At 34.8% G+C, this 22,404-nt stretch overlaps 1 long non-coding RNA gene across 2 annotated transcripts; it reads left to right on the top strand.

The window, feature by feature from the left end:
- The first annotated feature begins 1,647 nt into the window (after positions 1–1,647).
- LOC121984383 lies at positions 1,648–13,447 on the top strand. 2 transcript variants are annotated; one of them, XR_006112870.1, is made up of 3 exons: positions 1,648–2,175; positions 2,288–2,404; positions 13,148–13,447. It is a non-coding gene; the product is annotated as an uncharacterized LOC121984383 (long non-coding RNA). The 2 variants fall into 2 exon arrangements; XR_006112871.1 differs by lacking the exon at positions 13,148–13,447 and adding an exon at positions 11,781–11,842.
- The last annotated feature ends 8,957 nt before the right edge of the window (positions 13,448–22,404 follow it).

Below are 22,404 nucleotides of genomic sequence, written 5' to 3'. Positions count from 1 at the left end.
ACTAAGTTCAAGTCGAAACTTCAACTCAAGTTGCAAAACTTGAGAAAAAAAACTCCAACTTGAAAGGTCAAGTCGAGCGACTTAAGAAAATGTTGAAAAAGTTCGAACCAGGATCCAAGTGTCTAAATATGGTACTTGGATCACAATGAGCTATGTACAACAAATCAGGACTTGGCTATAAACCAAATCGAACAAACAAACCATATTTGTCATTATTTAGTCAAAATGTTAAAAGTCAAGTCCAAACATGGGTTACAATAAAATATTTAACCAAACCAACTAAACCAAATCTCTATTTGTTCCCTAAGAATTAGATTCACTACTTAGATAGACCATATCTAAGCTATGACTCAGGAGGAGCAATTAGAAAAATGGTTCAACCAACTTGATCAATCTACTATGCATGATTAGGAGTAGGTTTAGTTTCTCTACCTAGTTTAGAACGGTTAGTTAAAAAGGTTTACCAAACCCTATAACATAGCACTAGAATGGATTGGGATGATAGTAGGTCAAGGAACCTTTGTCGAAGGCATGTCTAGGATGAATCTTGTGTATTCTACCTGGTGCACTAGACTTAGTGGATCTGACCGAAGCTACCCCTGTCAAACATGGGCTAGTTAAAACAAAACCTAGTATTAAGTTTTTTGGGCAGGACTATTTTGGGAAGTATTCAGCAAGTGATCTACTATTCATACACAAGAAGGACATATGTCTCGCCACTGAACTGAAATCTTATTTATAGAAGCTTGCTTGATTAACTCAAAGCTAGTTTGAATCTAACAAACGTTCAATAACCTTTTTCAAATTCAATTAAAAACATAAATTAAAATTAAAATTTAACTTTACTTAAAATAATAATAATGAAATTTAAATAAAAAAATCGATATTAAAATTATTTTAAAATTTAATTATTTTTTAAACATAATTAAAATTATTTTAACATATAATTAAACTATTTTAAAGCTTAATTAAATTATTTTTTTAAAAAAAACTTAATTAAAATTAAAATTATTTTAAAAACTTAATTAAAATTATTTTTAAAAACTTAATTAAAATTATTTCAAAAACTTAATTATTTTAAAAACTTAATTATTTTAAAACTTAATTAAAAAAACTTAATTAAATTATTTTAAAACTTAATTAAAATTATTTTAAAAACTTAATTAAAACTTAATTAAAATTATTTTTAAAACCTAATTATTTTAAACCTTAATTAAAAAAAACTTAATTAAATTATTTTAAAAACTTAATTAAAATTATTTTTAAAAACATAATTAAAATTATTTTAAAAACTTAATTATTTTAAAACTCAATTAAAAAACTTAATTAAAATTATTTTAAAAACTTAATTAAAAATAAACTTAATTATTTTAAAACTTAATTAAAATTATTTTAAAAACTTAATTAAACTTAATTAAATTATTTTGAAACTTAATTAAATTTGTAAAATACCGAAAAATGACATATAACCATAAGAGAATTTTTGAGAATTTTAAAAAAAAAATTGGATTTAATCGAGCTCGTATGATGTATTTGGAGTGGATGCATTTATAGACTTGGAAAAAATTTGTTTGGAATACCTAAAAACGGGAGTTGATTGAGGAGTGTACTTAAGGTTTGATTAAGCAAAACCTTAAGATCATTTTTCCTATTTATCCTCGCCGAACCCCTCTTCTTCCCCTACCCGAGCCTTTCCCCGATCCATCGTCGCCCCTTTTTCCTCCTCTCCCTCTCGCGACACCTCTTCTCCCCCGAGTACAAAAGCCATCGGCGAAGGAAGGCTTCAAGCCTTCCCCTTGAGTCGATCCCCTTTTCTCTTCCCATCCTCTTCCCCTACTCGCTCCACCACCCAACGCGCGAATCGGCGCTAGCCGATCGTCAGCCACCGGAGGCTTGAGCCTTCCATCTTTCTCCACCTCACACCGACTCCCTTCTGATCTCCCTGTGCGTTGCTTCCGACCACCATGGAACCATGACTAGTCGTCGCAGCCTGAAGCCCGACTGCCACAACCCGACACCGGTCGCCAGCCACCCGATCTCCTCTCGCCAAAAGCTGAGCACCCCAGGTCCTCCCATATTCTGTGCTATAGCCCTCCCAATCTCTCTCTCTCGGGCATGAAGCTGTGCCCCTTCCTCCTCCGACAGTGAACCAATAGGGAGGGCATCCGAAATTTGGTGAGTTTTGGGTTTGATTACTTCTGTTCTATTAGATCTAGATCTTATTGGTGGTATCAAGTGTATATCAAAGGGTTTGAGATTTTGGATCTGTGGACTGATTATGACAAAGGAGGTAATTGGATTGCTGCTGGAACAGAAGAATCAGAGGAGGTGTTTAGATGGCTTTCAGAATAGCTAGTTTGCTTCCGGAAGAGTAGGGGATTGGTGGAGAAGATTTGACATTAGGGTAAGTATTGATTACCCAAATTATGTTTTTATCTAGTTCTTGCTATTGGAATTTAGATTTGAATTAGTAAGTTCAAATGGATTTGAATCTGATACTAATGTAGATTTAGTTTTGGTGGATGTGGAGGTTTGATTTCGGTGAATAGCTAATTGCTTCATGTCATAGATTAATTACTATCTTATATTCAGATTTGGATCTTGGTTGGTGCTCTATGTTGAAGGGTTGGATTGGATAATCAGGATTTATTAGGAGCAAGGGTGAATTGTGAAGGGAATGTGGATTTATTGGGTTGATTCAAATATGATTTATTCCTAATAAGTTTAGGATCTAGTTTATTTTGTTTAATGATAGAATTAGTTGTAACATGTGATTATAGGAAGTTGATTCGAGGCAAGCGTCTCAACGTGAGATTTTTCGGATACGATCTCTATTTTTGAGACGAGTACCTTTGACTTATCTTTTTGATATTGTCATTCTGATATGCTTAGTGAGTTATAACTAGTAGTAATAGTTAGGCTTATATCTGCTTGGTATGTCACTACTTGATACCATAATTTACTATATTGTTATCTGTTCTGTATTTATGCTTATGTCTGTTAGTATTAGCTCTAGTACCAATTATGAGATGATTGTAAAAGACACATTATTGTATTATATTTCATTATAAATAAAAAGGCAAAGTTGGTTATTATATTTATTTCAGTTCAATACCGATTGAATAAATATAATAATGTCCTTGGGTAGTAAGTTCTTTATTTACGGTATATCAATTGGTTGAATTGATAGTGAGATATTGTAGAGAACACTACTTTTAACTATTCCTAGTCAAGCATTAATATACAAGGATAATATTAATGGGTTGAGACTAGCATGTAGGTCAACGGATGACTTGATCTCACAAGTCATGGATATGAGATATCAGGTTGACACATGAGCATATATTAGAGAATATATACTGAATGACCCGCCATGAGAATGTTTCATAGATCGTTATATGAGTGCCATAAACATTCTCATGTGACTATTGATATGAATAGTCCTTAGACCTGAAGTCACTATGGTTCCCTACATAAGGAGTTGTGTACTTTGGTATCGACAAACGTCACCTGTAACAAGGTGGACAATAAAGTCGATCATTGGGTATGCAATGAATTATGTGGAGGGATGTGAGTGATGTTGATGTGATCTATCCCTTCTATATGACAGAGGCGATATCTGTGGGCCCCTTGATTAGTAGGACACAAAGAAAACATGACCATGCTCAAATGAGTCAATATGAGATATTGAGCTCATTTGATTGAGTGTGCCTACTTAGAGATTAAGAAACATAAAGATTGATAAGTGGATGACACGGTTTATGCCTCATTGATCAATCTATAGATATCAAGGATAGAGGGACTAAGTCATATAAGATAATAGCCACAGAAAGGTTAGGTCGGATCTCGACTTTCTCGTCACTTGGGTAGCAATGATGTCTTGCTAGATACCACTCATTGCTTATGTATCTAAATGTTGATTTGGGTACATTGCCAATGTTACGAGAACCTATTGGGTCACACACAAAGAACAAGTAGATTTGGAGATGTATTCATATGATGAATAATTGTATTAAGTCTAATCTAAATTGAACTTATTGAGTTAGACTCAATTGGATCTAATTATTGGATCAAGTCCAATTCAAACTAGACTCGAGGAAGTCAATTCAAATTAATGAAATAGTGATTCATTGAATTTGAATTGCATGAGAATTAATTGAGTAACACTCGATTGAATTAGACTTGAGTTAGATTCGAGTGAATTAGACTTGAGTTAGACTCAAGTGAGCTAAACTTGAGTTAGACTCAAGTGAATATGAAATGAGAGAGTATTCATTGAATTTTTGAAATTCCATGAATCACAATATTTAATTTTCGAAATTGAATATGAAAGGAGTTTTCAAAATGGTCCTTAATGAAGAGTGAATACTAATTAAGGCTCATTAATGGAATTAATGAGCATTAAGTGTTTTTCATTAGATGAAAATACTTAAACCATTTTTCTCTCATTTTTCCTCACGTCTTCATTCTCTTTTCTCTTCTTCTTCCTCCCTTGGCTGAAATCACTCTTGGTTGCTAGCACAACCATATGTGATTTTTCTTCTCCATATTTGAGAGTTTGTAAGACAAACGGAGGAGTACTTGTTCGTGTGGATACCGAAAGAGGCATGGACGCTTTGATCGTGCTGAGATCCGAGCAATCGGGAGATTGAGTGCACGCTACAAAGGTATACTCTATCATGTTCTTAGATATAAACTTAGTATATTTTACTTCTCCCCTCGCATGGATCTTCTGGAGGAAATATGTTTTTTCGCTGTGCATTTGTGTGTTTAGTAACTTATTTCCTTACAATGTCCTCTTGATTATTGCATTGTGCACTTATGTAGTGACATGCACTGCATTACCGAATATAGATCTTGTAGCGACCACCCTTCTTACTACTACTTTCTAAGGGTGACCATTACTTAACTATTAACTCTACTTAACCGGTATGATCGAAACCACGAGGAGTCTCTATCGAAAAATTTCGGCAACATCTCCCCTGTACCGATGACCACAAACTGAGATACATATATAGTATACATCAGCCACAGGTGGCTGGAACATATATCAAACACCCACGCAATTAAATAAGTGTCAAACACCAAAATATACCTACTTACTAAACAGAACTCATCTTAACATGCAATCTAAAACAAGAATAAACTCGAATGACATGGAGTATAAAATACAATCTCAAATATTTACAATCTCAATAAATCTTATCCACTAAAACACGGAAACTCAATAACATCCCAAGTCTCTCCCATAGTCCTGGCATCACACACCATCCACACCTCCTTGTCGCCTTCCTTTATCTGCAGTAAGAGGAAATGCAAACTATAAGCAAAATTGCTTAGTAAGCGCTATCTAACTCACAAAACTCGAACATGCATGTGAATATACTAAAATCTAAAAACTGAATGCTCAAAAGGAAAACTACTCATGCTCATCTACTAGTAAAAGAACATACTGAAAAGCTAGACATGTAAAGCAAATCTATACAATCATGCTAGCATAAAGAACTAAACTTGCTGAATTTTAAACTTATGTGAAGCTTATTTCTTTTGTTTAAAAACTTATAGTTTAATACTTTTATACTTATGTGAAACTTATTTTACTTGTTCAAAAGCTTATACTTTTAATACTTCAAAATAATAATCAACTTCTCTTGGGCCCAGGCTTAGTACCAAAGCGCGCTCCCTAATAGAAACTGGGGTAGCGAGCCACCAGTCCTACGAGGGTAAAGACCTTGGTCTTACTAGGGCCAAGACCTCGGAATTGGTCACCTGGATTTATTTAACGACAACCTCGGAAGTCGGGTACTAGCCTCTTAAAAATAAAATACTTGTTATCTTTTATTACTTCTTCTTTAAGTGTCTTGACATTTTAACAAGCACCTTGTGTGCCAAAATCCCTAAAGTCTTGACTTTGGGATCTACTTAAGGCCTTGGCCTTTTTCTTTCTTTTCTTTATCTTGCTTATACTTGTTAATACCTCTATTAAAAAGATGCCTCATACAAAACTGCACTAAAATGCTTATTAACTCTGCACTGAAATGTTTAACATAATTGCATGGAAATACTTAATAGAACTGTACTGAAATACTTATTAAAACTGCACTAAAACTAAATCTGCATACAAGCTTAATCAAATCTGCCTACAAACTTAATCAAAATTCTGTACTATAAGCTTAATCCAAAATTCTGCACTATAAGCTTAATCAAAATTCTGCACTGCTCTACTTAATAAAAATCTGTACTGCTCTACTTAATAAAAATCTGTACTGCTCTTCTTAATAAAAATTTGCACTGCTCTTCTTAATAAAAATCTGCATTGCTCTACTTAATAAAAATCTAGATGCTACATTCATGCTAAACAACTTTCGGCCGAATTCTCCTAAGACTAGGCTGTTTATGTCCGGTTAATTGCAAAAGAAACCAAAATCCGCAAGTCTAAATAAACTGCCGGAAGATCTAACTAAATACAAACTAAGGCTGTCCATAACTGAAAATTTAACCATATCATACATCTCATCTAAACTGTCAATTTATCATAAGTAAGCAATGTATCCTTTTTAGAACTTCAAACTATGCATCAACATTGAAATTATCCTAAGGAAACAATGGACCACAACTACTCATCACAGAATTCTAACCGCACAGCAAGCTTTAATACAATTTAGACTTCACAGAATTCTTCCAAGACTGTGTTGTTCATACCCAAAGCAATCACAAACCGAAAAACAGAAATACGTCCCTACTTTAATGGAAACTTGAATATGTCCAAATCTAATAAATTCTGCACTACGTTTTATGGCAACAAACCTCAAACATCCAAAATCATAGCTAATCCCCCTGTTCCGTGCCACAACAAGGAAACCATAAGGAACCAAACTGTTCAACATACTTAACTTGGTGTTCTATTCTGTTCATGCTCCATAATCTGGACTATACCCTTGGACTAGAGTTATTCATGCTCAGCATTTACAAGGGAAATTCTGTACTGTAATGCTATAAACCTATTCCTACACATGACAGCAAGAAGGAAACACTAATTCTAAGATGTTACAAGCATGAAGATCAATTCTGTTAACAACAATAATCCATGAAAACAGCGCAAATAGATTTGAAACCTACTAAAACTAAAGTTCCATGTAAATATGTTCACAACCTAAACTTTCTTAAAGTAACAGAAAACTTTAGGGCAAAACATGCTGCGGCAGAACTTCAAAAGCCTCACACTTTACAGGAAATAAAGGCTGAACTAAAGATTCAAGAACTACCTTTATTCCTCTAGAAATCCTGATTCTATACAGCCTTCCGGAAATAAAGAAAGGAATCAAAAACTCTTAGCAAACTCAAATTTCTGTACAGCATGTTCCAAAGCAAAGAGGGAGAGAACAAAGCTCGGAACTACTCTTACTACAGGTGAGGAAACGCTTACCTTTGCGTTCTTGGGCTTATAACCGGGAAGAGGGCTTCTAGGGTTTCGGAAGATTGAAATTTCCGACGACTCCTCGTGGTTCCATGCTCTCCTCGACGAGAGTATCATGAAAATATGAAGAACTCTCGGAAAGACCCCTTGGCCGGTCGCCGGAGAGAAGACATAGCCTCCTTCATTTCCGCCCAAGCAGGTGCTGCCGCATGCCGTTCGCGAGCGAGAGAGGAGAGGAAGGGAGAAGTTTTAGGTCACGGGGAAAATAATCCCTAAGTTCTCTCTTTATAACTAGGGTATTCTGTTATGGTTTAAGAATATTTCGCTTCCCTTTTATTACGAAACATCCATTGGAACACCTGGCAAGCTGCGTTTTGATCGGGTCAGAGGTCGCGGGTTCGATTCCTCAGCCGAATCCCTTTTTCCTATTTATTTTCTGTTTCCTATTAACTATTACTTAAATAAATTTCATTCCCCTTTTAATCAACAACGCTTGTTGGAACACTTGGTCAGTCGGATTTGCTTAAGAGTTGGCTCGGCCGGAGGTCACGGGTTTGAATCTCGGCTTGAACATTTTTTTGTCGAAACTTCTTTCATTTAGTAAAAATACCAAACGAACTCTAAAAATTACATAAAAATACTCTAAAAATTTCTAAAAATCTCTAGAATATTTCTAAAGCATTTCTAAATATTTTTAAATTACTTTTAGGACTCGAAATTGTAATAACCCAAATTTCCTTATTTTGAGCCCCAAAAATAATTCAAAAATATTTAAAAATGCTATAGAAAATTTTAGAGATTTTTAGAAATTTTTAGAGTATTTTTATGTAATTTTTGGAGGTCGTTTGGTATTTTTACTAAAAAAAAAAAGTTTCGACAAAAAAATATCTATGCCGAGGTTCGAACCAGCAACCTTTGACCCGGTTAAAACGCAGCTAACCAACTGTTCTACAAGCGTTTTGTGAATGAATATGGAGCGAGATATATATAAGTTATAATTGAAACCCTAGTTATAAGAAAAGAGAACTTAGGTATTTGCCGAACCCGAACCTTTCTCTCCTTTTCTCCTCTTTCTCGCGTGCAACAGCGTTTTTCCTTCTCGGGCGAAAACGAAGCCGAGGAAGCTAGGGCTTCTCCGGTGGCCGGCCAAAGGGACTTCTCCACAAGCTCTTCTCGGATCTGAGCCCTCCCGTCGAAGAGAACACGCAGACACAGAGGAATCGCCGAGTTTTGGAGCTCACCCGAAACCCTAGAAGCTTCTTGTTCGGCTGTGAGTCCAAGAAACAGCTTGGTAAGTTGTTTCTCACCTGCAGTAGGAGTAGTTTTTGAATTCCTTGTTTTGTCTGGATTTTCTTTGATACATGCTGTAAGGAGAGTTGTTTTGGAAGCTTGCTGCCGAGAATTTCAAAGAAGGGAAACAGATTGTATTGTTTCGAATTGTAGTTTGGATTCGGTGGATAAGATTAGTAGCTTGTGATTTCCCTTGCTATGAGGTTTGCTGCTTTGTGATGGTTTAGTTTCGTTTCCAGAATCTTTACAAGGTTTTAGATTGAATTTGCCTCTTGTTGTTTCCTGTCGAAATTTGTTAATTAGGCATTGAAGAATTTGGGTTTGTTAACAGTATCTCAAAGCTTAGACATTAGCAGAAAAGTATAAGTACTGCAATTTATTTTAGCTTGTTTTCTGTTGCTGTTGCTAGACATCGGATCTGTTCTAGAAGGGAATGCACGATTCATGCTGGGTTTCGGGAATTTGAAAGGATAGTAAGGTTGCTTGAATTTTTCATTGTAGGTGTTGAGTCCTTCTCCTGTTGGACATGGCATGGGTAGTTAGGTTTATGGATTGAAGTAAGATTTCTTGTGAATTCATTTGGATTTCCGGACAGTGCATGTTTCCATAAGGAATTAGTGTAGAGTTCTGATATAGCATGTTTAAGGATTTCTGATGCTTTATAAAGGTATAAGCTTTGAACTAGTGTACATAGTGTGAAGAACAGGAGAATTAGTTGTGGTTTTGGTTTTTCTTCCTTTAGTTTGGTAGTAGCATGCTTTAAGAATTGTTGCTAGGGATTTAAGAGTAGCATGAGTTTGATTTGTTTTTCCACGTCTATGTTGCTGTGAGATTTCTGCATTATACCTATTTGATCAAGTGCCTGATCGAGAAGTTATTTAGAGGATAGATCATGTTTCCAGTGTGAATATTTTGACCATGTAGAACTTAATGTGCTTATGTAATCTTAGTGGTAGGATTACTATACTTAGACAAGTTAAGAGTATCTTTGCACATAGAAATTTAGTGTACAGATATATGTATGCAGGAATTTATTGTGAACAATTGCGCATGTGCTGGAATTTTTCGTATTAGTTTAGGCAGTGCTGGAATTTCGGGATAATTTTGGATATGATGAGATTATTTTAAGTTGTGATGGTTTCCTGGTGTTGTTGGTATTTCAGGGACAAATCTAGGGGCATTTGAGTTAATGTAGCTTAAGTTGTTGAGGTATTCATGGTTCCCTTGGGATGCTTAGTAGTCCCCACTGTTTCCTTTGATATTTCGACGTTTTCATTGTTTCTGTATGCAATATGGATAGTATGTGCCCTATCAGTTTTTCTTTTGGGTTGAATGGGAGCTAGCAACCTTCTGTTTCCTTTTGTTACTGTAGCAATTTCCTTGAATTGGGTTGTTGAAGGCTTAGTATTCCAGTTTTTGATCATGTTGTAGCGTGTTTAAAGATTACGATTGCCTTATAAAAGTATAGTTGTGGATAAGTTTTATATAAGTATTGTTTTAGTTTTCCAGCAAGCTCAAATTGGTTGAGAAGCCTTGCAAATCTTGGTTTGTGGTTGGAAATAGCATGGATATCTGGAAGTGTATGGATTGTAGTTTTGAGCCATTAGGTTGTGTAGTATTTTCTTTAGTGTGAAGATGAGCATATGTAATATGTTTTTTTGGTAAGTATCATGTATTAAGACTAAAGATGATTTGAATTGAGGTAATGAATTTAACAAGTGAGAAGTATGTGAGTAACTTAGATATGTAAGTAGTAAGTTCAGAGTAGAAGTTTAGTTTAGAAGATGAGAAAAGAGATTTATATGTTGATCAATATAGATTTTATACTAAGAATTCCTTTCTGACCATAAGTTTAATGGCATAATTGATGTTCAGAATTAAAGTACTTGGATGTGTCAATATCAAGGATTCCATTTGGTCTCAGCCGGTTACTAGAATATGAAATTCTAGGTTTATAATTGCCATGTGAGAATTTTAGTGCAGTTTAGATCTCCTTGAAGTGCAGAATTTTAATGCAGTTGAAATCTCCTTGAAGTGCAGAATTTTAATGCAGTTGAAATCTCCTTGTAGTGCAGAATTTTAATGCAGTTTAGATCTCCTTGTAGTGCAGAAGTATTAGTGTGCAGATTTTATTAAGCATTAGTGTGCAGATTTTATTAAGCATTAGTGTGCAGGTTTTTATTAAGTATTAGTGCAGATTTCTGTTAAGCATTAGTATGCAGAATAGTATGTAGATTTTATAAGTATAGTAAGCAGATTTTTGGTTTAAGCCTTTCAAAGTTAGAATTTGCTTAAACATTTCAGTTTCTTTTTAAAGAAATATTCTTTTAGAAGTATAAACAAGTATAAGAAAGATAAAGAAACGAAAGAAAAAGGCCAAGGCCTTAAGTAGATCCCAAATTCAAGACTTTAGGGATTTTGGCACACAAAGTGCTTATTAAAATGTCAAGACATTTAAAGAAGAATTAATTAAGATATTTTACTTTGAAGAGGCTAGTACCCGACTTCCGAGGTTGTCGTTAAACAAATCCAGGTGTCCAATTCCGAGGTCTTGGCCCTAGTAGACTGAGGTCTGCTCTTTTAGGATTGGTGGCTCGCTACCCCAACCTATTAGGGAACGCGCATAAGATGGTACTATGCCTGGGCCCAAGAAGAAAGTTGATTATTATTTTGAAGTATTATAAGTATAAGTTTTTGAACAAGTAAAATAAGTTTCACACAAGTATAAAAGTATAAAAGAATAAGTTTTAAACAAGTGAGATAAAAGAATAAGTTTAGAACAAATAAAATAAGTTCACTTTGTTTGAAAATCAGTAAGTTTAGCTTTCTTTCGAGCTAGCATATTATTTAGATTAGCTTACTGCTATTTGCTATTAGAAGAGCATGAATAGCTTTACATGTTTAGCATTTCAGCCTATTTGATTTCTTTACTATTAGATGAGCATGATTAGTCTTCAGTAAGCATTCAGTTAGTTCATGTTATAGATATAAGTACATGCATATCGAGATTTTTGTGAGTTAGATAGCGCTTACTAAGCATTTTGCTTATAGATTGCATTTCCTCTTACTGCAGATATAAGAAAAGAAAAGATTTAGCAAAGGAAGGTGACAAGGTGGCGCGGATGGTGTGTGATGCCAGGACTATAGAAGTCTTGGGACTTAGTTTAAGAATTTGTTAGATTAATTCTGTATATAGGTTGATAAGAAAATTTTGGAGTAAGAAGCTGTATTTTATTTTGTTTCCGCTATTCATTACTTGCATAATTTGATTTTATTAAATTGCGTGGTGATGTTATTTCTTTTGTGTGTTCGATATATATTCCAGCCACCTGTGGCTGATGTATATTATGTTTGTATCTTAGTTTAAGGTCACCGGTATAGGGGAGATTCTTTCAAAATTTTTCAGTAGGGATTCCTTGTGGTTTCGAACATACCGGTTAAGTAGAGTTAATAGGTAAATAACGGTCACTTTAGAGAGTAGTAGTAGTAGTAAGAAGGGTGGTCGTTACAGAAATGAGGAATTTTGGGTTGTTACAGATCTAGCTACTAGATTTACTTGACATGTGTACATAGTTGATTACTTGGCATGCGTACCTAGTTTATTACATGACATGTGTATCTAATTTTATTACTTAGCATGTGTACCTAGATCATTGATATGGACTTGATTTTCCTTTTGGTACACATTATGAGGAGGTTGGTATTTTCAAGATTACATGCTTAGTGTCGTGCACCATTTTGCATGATTGCATGTTGAGCGATTATCGGCTTCATTGTTGTTGAGCACATCGCCAGTTATATGATCTGCACACACATCCACTTATGGGTTAGTGGTTTATTAGGTAGGGTGTGTGGTAGTTTTGCTCTATCAAGCTCCGTTGATCCACTCATGGGTAGTGTTGACTGTAGCATGGTAGCGGGCAAGGATCCCTCCTCTTGACTATGACATAGGGAGATGAGAACTTTGGCTCCCTCACTCTATTTGGGGTAGGAGGATAGGTGTACTCCGACAACATCTTGTCCACTTGGTCACTCAGGAGTAGTGATGACAGAGTGCACAGTTGTCACAACCCTACCCACTCGACCTCACCATCGTGTGTGAGGTGGTTGACTGGCGTCAGGGGTGACTAGGACATTTGCATCATATGCATGGATTGCATTTATTACTTGTGATTGTTGCATTTTGGATGCTGTATTGTTGTGGTTGCATATGATTGACATGCATACAGGAGACATGATGTGTTTGGTCTGACGACCCTTATATTCGGATAGGAGGTCCTGGTGAGTACAGATTCTTTGCTTGTTTAGTTTTCGCATTTCCTATTTTTGATCAGGAGACTGTACTCTATGATTATTACTGTTAGATATATCTTACTATATATGTTAGCTTGATACCCGCTGAGTTGTTGAACTCACTCCATTGCTTTATTTCTATTTCAGGTTGAGGTTGTCAGGAGGTTCCAGTCGCTAGTCCCCCACCTCGTGTAGATATGATTTTCTACTTTTAGACTTTGTTTTCTTGTTTGTTAATCTACATGCGTGTGATATGTAAATCTTTTACTTGTGGATGTTATATCGAGTTTTGGTCTACTACACTTGTTTTTCGCTGCGATGGTTTTATGTTGTGGGTTGTATTTTTCTCGAGTAGTGGAGTAGGTTTTATAATAAACTGCTTGTTGTGATTTGTTATGTAGTTAACCAGAGGCTGATTTATTATAAACTGCGTGGATTGCTTGTTTATATTATTGTATATGTTCTGGCTATGTTGGCCAAGGATTGTGAGGCCCTACGGGCTATGTAGTCAAGTATCAAATTGTCACCCGTACAGAGGAAGTGTTGCCGGAATTTACTCTCGTGAGGACTCCCCCGGGATGTGACAAAAATTATTTTAAAACTTAATTAAAATTATTTTAAAACTTAATTAAATTATTTTTTAAACTTAATTAAATTATTCTTAAAACTTATTTTAAATTTTAGTTAAAATTTAATTAAAATTATTTAAAAAACATAATTATTTTAAAATTATTTTAAAACTTAATTAAAATTATTTTAAAACTTAATTAAAATTATTTAACTAAATTAAAATTAAAAATTACATAATTTTTTTTAACTTAATTAACTGTACCTTAAAAAACTACCGAACAACCAAACTCATAAATTTGAACATCCTTTAACCAAATTTTGGTTCAAATCCTACGTTATATGTAGGAATCCAAAGCTTTGGATAAATAGATCTTGGACAATAGCTACTCCAGACATATGACTGGGGATAAGCACAATTTTACAAATATCGAGTTCAAAAAGCTAGGATAAGTTGTCTTTGGAAACAACGGTAAGTTAAAGGTAATTGGTACAGGTGAAATTCAATTACAATCAAATATATCAATTAAAAAGGTTTTGCTTGTTAAACATTTTAATTATAACTTGCTTAGTATAAGTCAACTATGCGATTCTTGATTCAAAGTAAAATTCTTATCTTCTGAATGTCTAATAAGTTACACTGAATCAACTAATATATTACTAAAAGGGTTTAGGAATAAAAATATTTATTCAATTAATATACCAAAAACATTACCAAGGTGTTTTCTAACTCATCATGAAGAAATTTGGTTGTGGCATAGAAGACTAGCTCACACCCATATTAGGAATTTACTAAAATTAAAGAAAAATGTATTAGTTAAAGGACTACAGAAATTAGAAAATTTTGAAAATAAAATATGTAATCCTTGTCAACAACAAAAACAAATTAAATAAACCCATAAACTAACTAATCAAAATAAAATTAATAAAATACTTGAATTATTACATTTAGACTTATTTGACACATATGGAATAAAATCACTAAATAGAAGTCTTTATTGCTTAGTAATAATAGATGACTATTCTAAATATACTTGGGTTAAATTCTTAACTTATAAATATGAAACTTTTGAAATATTTACTAATTTTTGCAAACAAATAGAAAACGAAAAAGAAATAAAAATTAAGAAAATTAGAAGTGATAATGGAGGAGAATTCAAGAATTAAAATTTTACAAACTTTTTCTTGAAAAACGAGTATCATCATGAATTTTCATGCCTCCACAACAAAATGGTCTAGTAGATTGTAAAAATAGAACTTTACAAGAAGATGCAAGAATAATGTTAAATGAATATGATTTACCTAAATATTTTTAGGCTAAAGCTATTAATATAGCTTGTTATGTCCAAAATAGAACAATAATTAATAAATTTCTGAATAAAACATCTTATGAGATTTATTTTAATAAAATTTCAAACATAAAATATTTTAAAGTATTTGGATGTAATGTACATATTTTAAACCTTAAAGACTACTTAGGAAAATTCACCTCAAAAACTCAACAAGGAATTTTTATTGGTTATTATTCATCTACAAGTAGAGCCTCTAGAGTTTACAATAAATCTACCTTAAATAATTGAAGAAACCACAAATGTAACTTGTGATGAAAATATAGATAATATCACAACTAAACAACATAGTTCTATAAATCAAGAAGAAGAAGAAATAACACAAACTAAACAGTGTGAAAAATCTAACTCATGTACATTGAAATCAAACCCTAATCATCCAATTGAACAAATCATAGGTAATCCTGAATTAAGGGTTTAAACTAGTTCAACCTTTAGGAATTTAAGTCAAATAGCACTATTATCTAAAATTGAACATAAAACTATAATTGATGCGTTGTCAGAGCCCGACTGGATAATTGCAATGCAAGAGAAGAGTTAAGTCAATTTGAAAGAAATCAAGTTTGGGATTTAGTATCTCCACCAAAAGGAAAAATAATTATTGACACCAAATGGGTATTTAGGAATAAGTTAGACGATCAAGGAGAAATCATAAGGAATAAAGCTCGACTAGTTACCAAAGGGTTTAGTCAAGTCGAAGGACTAGATTGCGATGAGACTTATGCCCTGGTAGCTAGACTTGAATCAATTAGGATGTTGCTAGCCTATGCAGCATACAAAGGATTCAAATTATTTCCAATGGATGTTAAATACGCATTCCTAAATGAACAAATTAAAGAAGAAGTCCATGTAAGTTAACCACCAGGTTTTGAAGATCTAGAAAACCCTAACTATGTCTTTAAGCTCAAAAAGGCACTTTACGGATTAAAAAAAGCACGTAGGGCTTGGTATGAAAGGTTGTCCAGCTTTCTAAATTCAAAAGGGTTTAAGGAGGGTCAAATTAATCCTACACTTTTTATAAAAACCCTTAATTATGATATTTTCATAGTCCAGGTTTATGTCGATGACATAGTGTTTGGATCAACAAATTCAAAATTCTTAAAAGAATTTATAACTTTAATGGAAACTGAATTTGAAATGAGTTTAGTTGGAGACTTAAATTATTTCCTAGGACTTTAAATTAAATAAACTAAAGAAGGCAACTATGTGCATCAAACTAAATATACAAAAGATCTACTTAGAAAATTTGGTTTGGAAAACTCAAAAACCTTAAAGACACCTATGGCTAGTAACATTAATCTAGATAGTGACCCAAATGGTAAATTAGTTGATTTAAGACATTATAGAAGCATGATAGGTAGCTTATTATGCTTAACTGCAAGCAGACAAAACATATTATTTGCAGTAAGTATGTGTGCTAGCTATCAAACATGCGCCAAAGAGTTCCATCTATCATGTGTTAAAAGAATAATAAAATATCTAAAAGGAACTATTAATGTAGGAATGTAGTACCCTAGATCTTCACATTTTGAATTAGTTGGCTATTCTGATTCGGATTATGCTGGATGTAAGTTAGATAGAAAAAGTACAAGTGGAGGATATCAACTGCTAGGACCTTCTTTAGTTAGTTGGAAGCAACATTATGTTGCCTTATCTACTACTGAAGTCGAATACATAGCAATGGGTTAATATGTAGCTCAATTGCTATGGATATACCATACCTTAAAAGACTTTAATCTAGATTATAAAAATGTGAAAACCTATATTGATAACATAAGTTCTATAAATCTAACTAAAAATCCAATCCATCATTATAGAACTAAACACATAGAAGTTAAATATCATTTCGTTAGGGATCATGTCTCTAAAGGAAATATTGAACTGAACTATATTGACTCAAAATCTAACCTAACTGACTTATTCATAAAACCTTTACCTGAAGCTGAATTTAGTAACTTAAGAAGACATTTAGGAATATGTTTTATAGAATAGTTTTCTTTTAACATGTTTTTGAAAATATTACTTAATAGTTTTTCAAAATTATTTTTGTAAAATTTCTCCTTTCAAAATTTTGTGTTCAAAACTTTTCAAGATATTTTATTTTTCTAGAGTAGTTTAGGTCTTTTCCGTAGAATTGCATGATCCTATAGTTTTAGCAGCCAGCATCTCACAAGCACAGTAAGATCCCTTGCTTGTACAACTTAGAATGAGTGAGATACTTAGGACTTAGCCTAAGATTTCAGATGCTTATGTCAGTGCATCACCATAAATCTGGGCTTTAAATAACATACATTGATCAATTTGAGTTTTCTAACTAGTAACAACCTAGTTAGTCACAAATGCTCAAATTTACCAACCCGAGTCAAGAGCTACTATCTTGTGGTAGTTAGCTTTGTACAAAGGTTGGACATTTCATCATAAGGATATTTTTTTTAGTTTTTAAAACATGCTTGGACTTTTAGAAAATTATTGATTTTAGGGGGAGCTTCACACTAAACAATCAAAACCCCTTCCTTTTCTTTTAACAAAATATTTTGAAAATTATTTACTTCTAAATTTTTTCAAAATTTTATCTATACTTTTTAAATTATTTTCTTTCTAATTTTTCAAAATGATTCCTTAGTAATTTTTCAATATAATTTCTCAAAACTTTCCCTATACTATCATTTTCAAAATTTCTCCTTAACAATTTTTTTTTCAATCTTTTATCTTTTCTAAACTTTTCTATTTACTTTACAATTTTCAATAATAATAATAATAATAATAATAATAAACTTTTAAATTTTAATCTTGCTGAAATTTTTCAAAATTTACACTTTCCTAAACCTTGCATATTTTTTTAACCATTTCATTAGAGGTTTTCTTTACGAAATTTTGTAAGCCTTACCTTTATTTAATCTTTTCAAATACTCACAATTGTTCATTATTTTGAAAACTTTAATTTTCTAAAATTTCAAATGTATTTAAAATTTCTTTTTTCTTTTATAAAATTTTTAAAATCAGGCTTTACTTATGTGTGTTGGTTTCCCCTATTTTTGATGTGTGTCAAAGGGAGAGAGATAGTGAATTCAGGGCGAGATGTTTAACTCAGGGGGAAAGTTAAAATGCTTGTTTATTTATTTTTGCACTTTTTAACTTAACTTTGAACCTTAGTTGCCAAACATCAAAAAGGGGGAGATTGTTGGTGCAAGTTGCACCAGAATCAAACCTAAGTTTTGATGTTGTCAAAGGTTCAAGTTAAGTCTTGTTGTGATCTAACAAGTTAACTAAGTGTGCAGGCTATTTACTCAATTGAGAAATACCTAGTTGGAGGCTAGGCAGGAAAAGTCTTAGCAGATCGTGGAACCTAGGTGGAAAGACCAAGTGAGTTGAGAGGACCTGACACTTGGCAGTGAGATCAAGAGGTCTGGAGGATCGAAGATCGAGAAGAAGTCCTGGCGAGCTGATCAAGGCTAAGTAAAAACTTCAAACAGATCTAGAGGATCAAAGTTTGACAGGTAGGTTGAGGTAAATAACTGGAGGAGCGACAGTGATGTAACACCCATAAATTTTCTCTATTCAAAAAGAGCAAAAAAAAAAGAACTAGAATAAGAGAAAAAGAAATAAAAATATATTTAAAGAAGGCCTTGGGCAGGATTGAACCCAAGACCTCTTATATATGATTGGTTAGAGTTTCCATTTGGGTGGTGGTAAAGCATCACATTAGAAGTAGGAAACAATTGATTATAAGCAGATTTTGTGTGGGGAGATGCTTCAACTTCCATTTAGTATAAAAGGGAAAGGAAGAGAGGAAAACCTAACTTTTCATCTCCCCTTCTCCTCTTCTTTCCCTAGCCGAATTTCTTCTTCCTCTCTTTGAATTTTCGGCAAAGAAACCTAAGGCTCCAAATCTTGAAGCTTTCCAAGGGAGGGATCTACGGAGAGGGTTCCTTCCAAGGGAAGGGGGGGGGGGGGGGGGGTGTCTTGGAGATTTCAGCATTCAAGAGAGGATTTGTCTTCCCTACACCCTAGAATTGTAAGACTTAGCGAAAGGATGTAAGTACCTCTCACCTGCAGTATAAGTTGTTTCGTTTGTGCATGTAAGAACTTCCTTGTTGTAGTTGGGATAGTTATATGCATAATTAAGAAGTAAGCATGTACACATGTTAGAGAAGTAAACATGTTTAAAAGTTACAGGCAAGGAGATGTAAAATGCTCTCTAAGTTTGGGATTAAGAGCATGTGAGTACCTTGAACTGTTTCCCATGAAGTTTTGGGACAAAGAAGCAAATTCAGGTGCCTTAAGGTGCTTCCCTATAAGTGAGGGGGATTTAGCACACATAAAGTGTTTGTTGAAATTGTTGGAACCCCAATGTTGTTTTGGTGTGATCAACAAGTTAAGTTAGGTCCTGTGTGTTTCTAACCTTGTGTCTAAGTGTGCAGGAGCTTAGGAGCACAGGTAGTCGAGCGGAAGACACAGCTAGCGAGAAGGACGGCAGTCCGAGGGACGAGGTGCTGCGGAAGAGTACACCGGCGGATGAGAAGGAAGCGTGTGGTGGTTCCGAGGGACGAAAGCCGGAGCGGAAGATTGCTCGAGGAGCAAGAGACGCAGTTAGCGAGAAGGACGGCACGCGGTGCGTCTGAGGGACAAAGACTGCGGATGAGTACGCCGGTGGACGAGAAGAGAACACGCGGCAATTCCGAGGGACGAGAAGCCGGAGGGAAGCCCGCTCGAGAAGACCGGAAGTTGGGTTCGGGTGAGCCCTTTTCCGGATGGCAGAGATCACCTAATCAAGCGGATCCGGAGAAGAGGACCCGGACGAAAGTCAACCAGAGTTGACTCAGCATCTGGGGCGCTCGGAACTGTCCGGGGCACCCGGACCAGTCCGGGGCGCCCTGAGCAGCCTAGGGCGCCCTGAACCCTTCTGGGGGCCCGGAACTTGAATTTTGACCGGATCAAGCTTTGACTCGATCTGAATGTTGGGGGATTAAATTTATCCCCCCTGGGCGCCCGGAACCCTTTCAGGCACCCCGACCAAGGCTATAAATATAGCCTTGGTCCAGAAGCTTTAAATCGACTCAGAAATTTACATTCCAAACACTTGTGCGCTCCTGTTCTAGTTTAGCTTCTGTCTTTTGTGCTTTCACTGCTGTAAGAGGCTTCTCCACGTAAAGGAGATATTTTAGTGCACGTTTATTCCTTGGATTAACAACCTCCTTGGTTGTAACCAAGTCAAGTTGTGAGCCTCTTCTTTCTGTTTTATTTACTGCTAATTTACTTTATGCAAGTGTTAGCTTAAGAGTTTGAGAAGGGTTGTTCGTTTTGATTTTACAGGCTATCCAACCCCCCCTTCTAGCCGGCCGCAACGGTCCTATAAGTGGTATCAGAGCCGAGACGCTTCAAGAGGACTAACCGCCGAATGAAGCAACAAGATGGTCGGATCTAACATCCACCCGTCAAAATTCGAGGGGGACTTTGCAAGCTGGAAGAAACACATGGAGGTATTTTTCGGTACCGATTTCGATTTATTACTTACAATGGAACTCGGTTTTGAATCTGCCGAGGGCAAAGCGAAAAATTCATGGATAAAGAAAGAACAGGCCGTGTACGTGGCAAACAAGAAAGCAGAATTCCATCTGCTAAGCGTACTTCCGCCACATGAAGTCAACCGTGTCGGCACTTACAACTCGGCAAAGGAGCTTTGGGAGAAGTTCCTTGAACTACATGAAGGAACATCCGAAGCCAAGCTTGCGAGACGGGACTTAATTCGCAACCAGCTCACCAACCTCCGTCTTGAAGAAGGTGAAACAATTGCACATCTACACTCAAGGATACAGGAGCTCATCACCGGACTTTCGAATCTCGGAGAAGAGGTAAGTAACCGAGATTCGCTTAGGTACGCTTTAAATTCCTTTCCGAGAAATTCAAAATGGGCATCACTAGTAGATGCCTTTTATATTTCAAAAGACCTAGAAAAAGTTTCTTTAGAAGAATTTTTTTCGACATTTGAAGTGCACGAATCAAGATGTGCAGGTTCGAAAGAGCCCAAGAACAACATCGCCCTTAAAGCATCGAGAGACGAGCCTGAGTCGGAATCTTCTCTCGACGACGAGGAAATGGTAATGATGGTAAGACGATTTAAGAAGTTATACAATTCTAGAAAAATTAACTGTAACACCCCACCCTCCTCACTACTAGACTGTGAGGGCGGAGCGCTACTGGACTACTAACTTTACTTAACTAACATTGCACACATGTTGATAGTAATTCCTAAAACTCTCGGAGAACTCAAAACATACAATTAACTAGCAGCGGAAGACTAAATGACTCATCTAATACATTCTACTCAACTCTTTGTTAATAAATTCTTATGCTAGATCCCAAGGCTTCTATAGTCCAGGCATCACACATCCATCCGCACCGCCTTGTCGCCTTCCTTTACTATAGCTTTTCCTTTCCTTTATCTGCAGTAAGAGGAAATGCATCTATAAGCAAAATTACTTAGTAAGCGCTATCTAACTCACAAAACTCGAATATGCATGTGAATATACTAAAATCTAAAAGCTGAATGCTCAAAAGAAAAACTACTCATGCTCATCTACAAGCAAAAGAAATATACTGAAATACTAAACGTGTAAAACAAATCTATACAATCATGCTAGCATAATCTTGCTGAATTTTAAACACTTTCTGAATCTTATTTCACTTGTTTAAAAACTTATACTTTAATACTTCAAAATAATAATCAACTTTCTTCTTGGGCCCAGGCGTAGTTCCATTTTATGCGCGTTCCCTAATAGGTTGAGGTAGCGAGCCACCAATCCTAAAAGAGCAGACCTCGGTCTACCAGGGCCAAGACCTCGGAATTGGACACCTGGATTTGTTTAACGACAACCTCGGAAGTCGGGTACTAGCCTCTTAAATAAAGTAAAATACTTGTTATCTTTTATTACTTCTAATATATAATGCCTCGATATTTTCTTTAAGCACCTTGTGTGCCAAAATCCCTAAAGTCTTGACTTTGGGATCTACTTAAGGCCTTGGCCTTTTTCTTTCTTTTCTTTATCTTTCTTATACTTGTTAATACATGCTTCTTTAAAAACTAAAATGTTTAAACAAATTCTAACTTTGAAATGCATAAACAAAAATCTGCATACTATGCTAATCAAAATTCTGCATACTATTCTAATAAAGATTCTGCATTCTATGCTACACTATTTCTGCATACTATGCAAACATAAAATCTGCACTATAAGCTTAATTAAAATCTGCAATATAAGCTCTACATAAAAATCTACATTATAAGCTTAATTAAAATCTACACTATAGGCTTAATTAAAAATCTGCACTATAAGCGCTTAATTAAAATCTGCAATATAAGCTCTACATAAAAATTTACATTATAAGCTTAATTAAAATCTGCACTATAGGCTTAATTAAAAATCTGCACTATAAGCGCTTAATTAAAATCTGTAATATAAGCTCTACATAAAAATCTACATTATAAGC

This window comes from Zingiber officinale, chromosome 5B, assembly GCF_018446385.1.
Source record: "Zingiber officinale cultivar Zhangliang chromosome 5B, Zo_v1.1, whole genome shotgun sequence".
In the NCBI taxonomy this organism is placed as follows: domain Eukaryota; kingdom Viridiplantae; phylum Streptophyta; class Magnoliopsida; order Zingiberales; family Zingiberaceae; genus Zingiber; species Zingiber officinale.
This window is presented reverse-complemented; position numbering and strand designations above follow the sequence as displayed.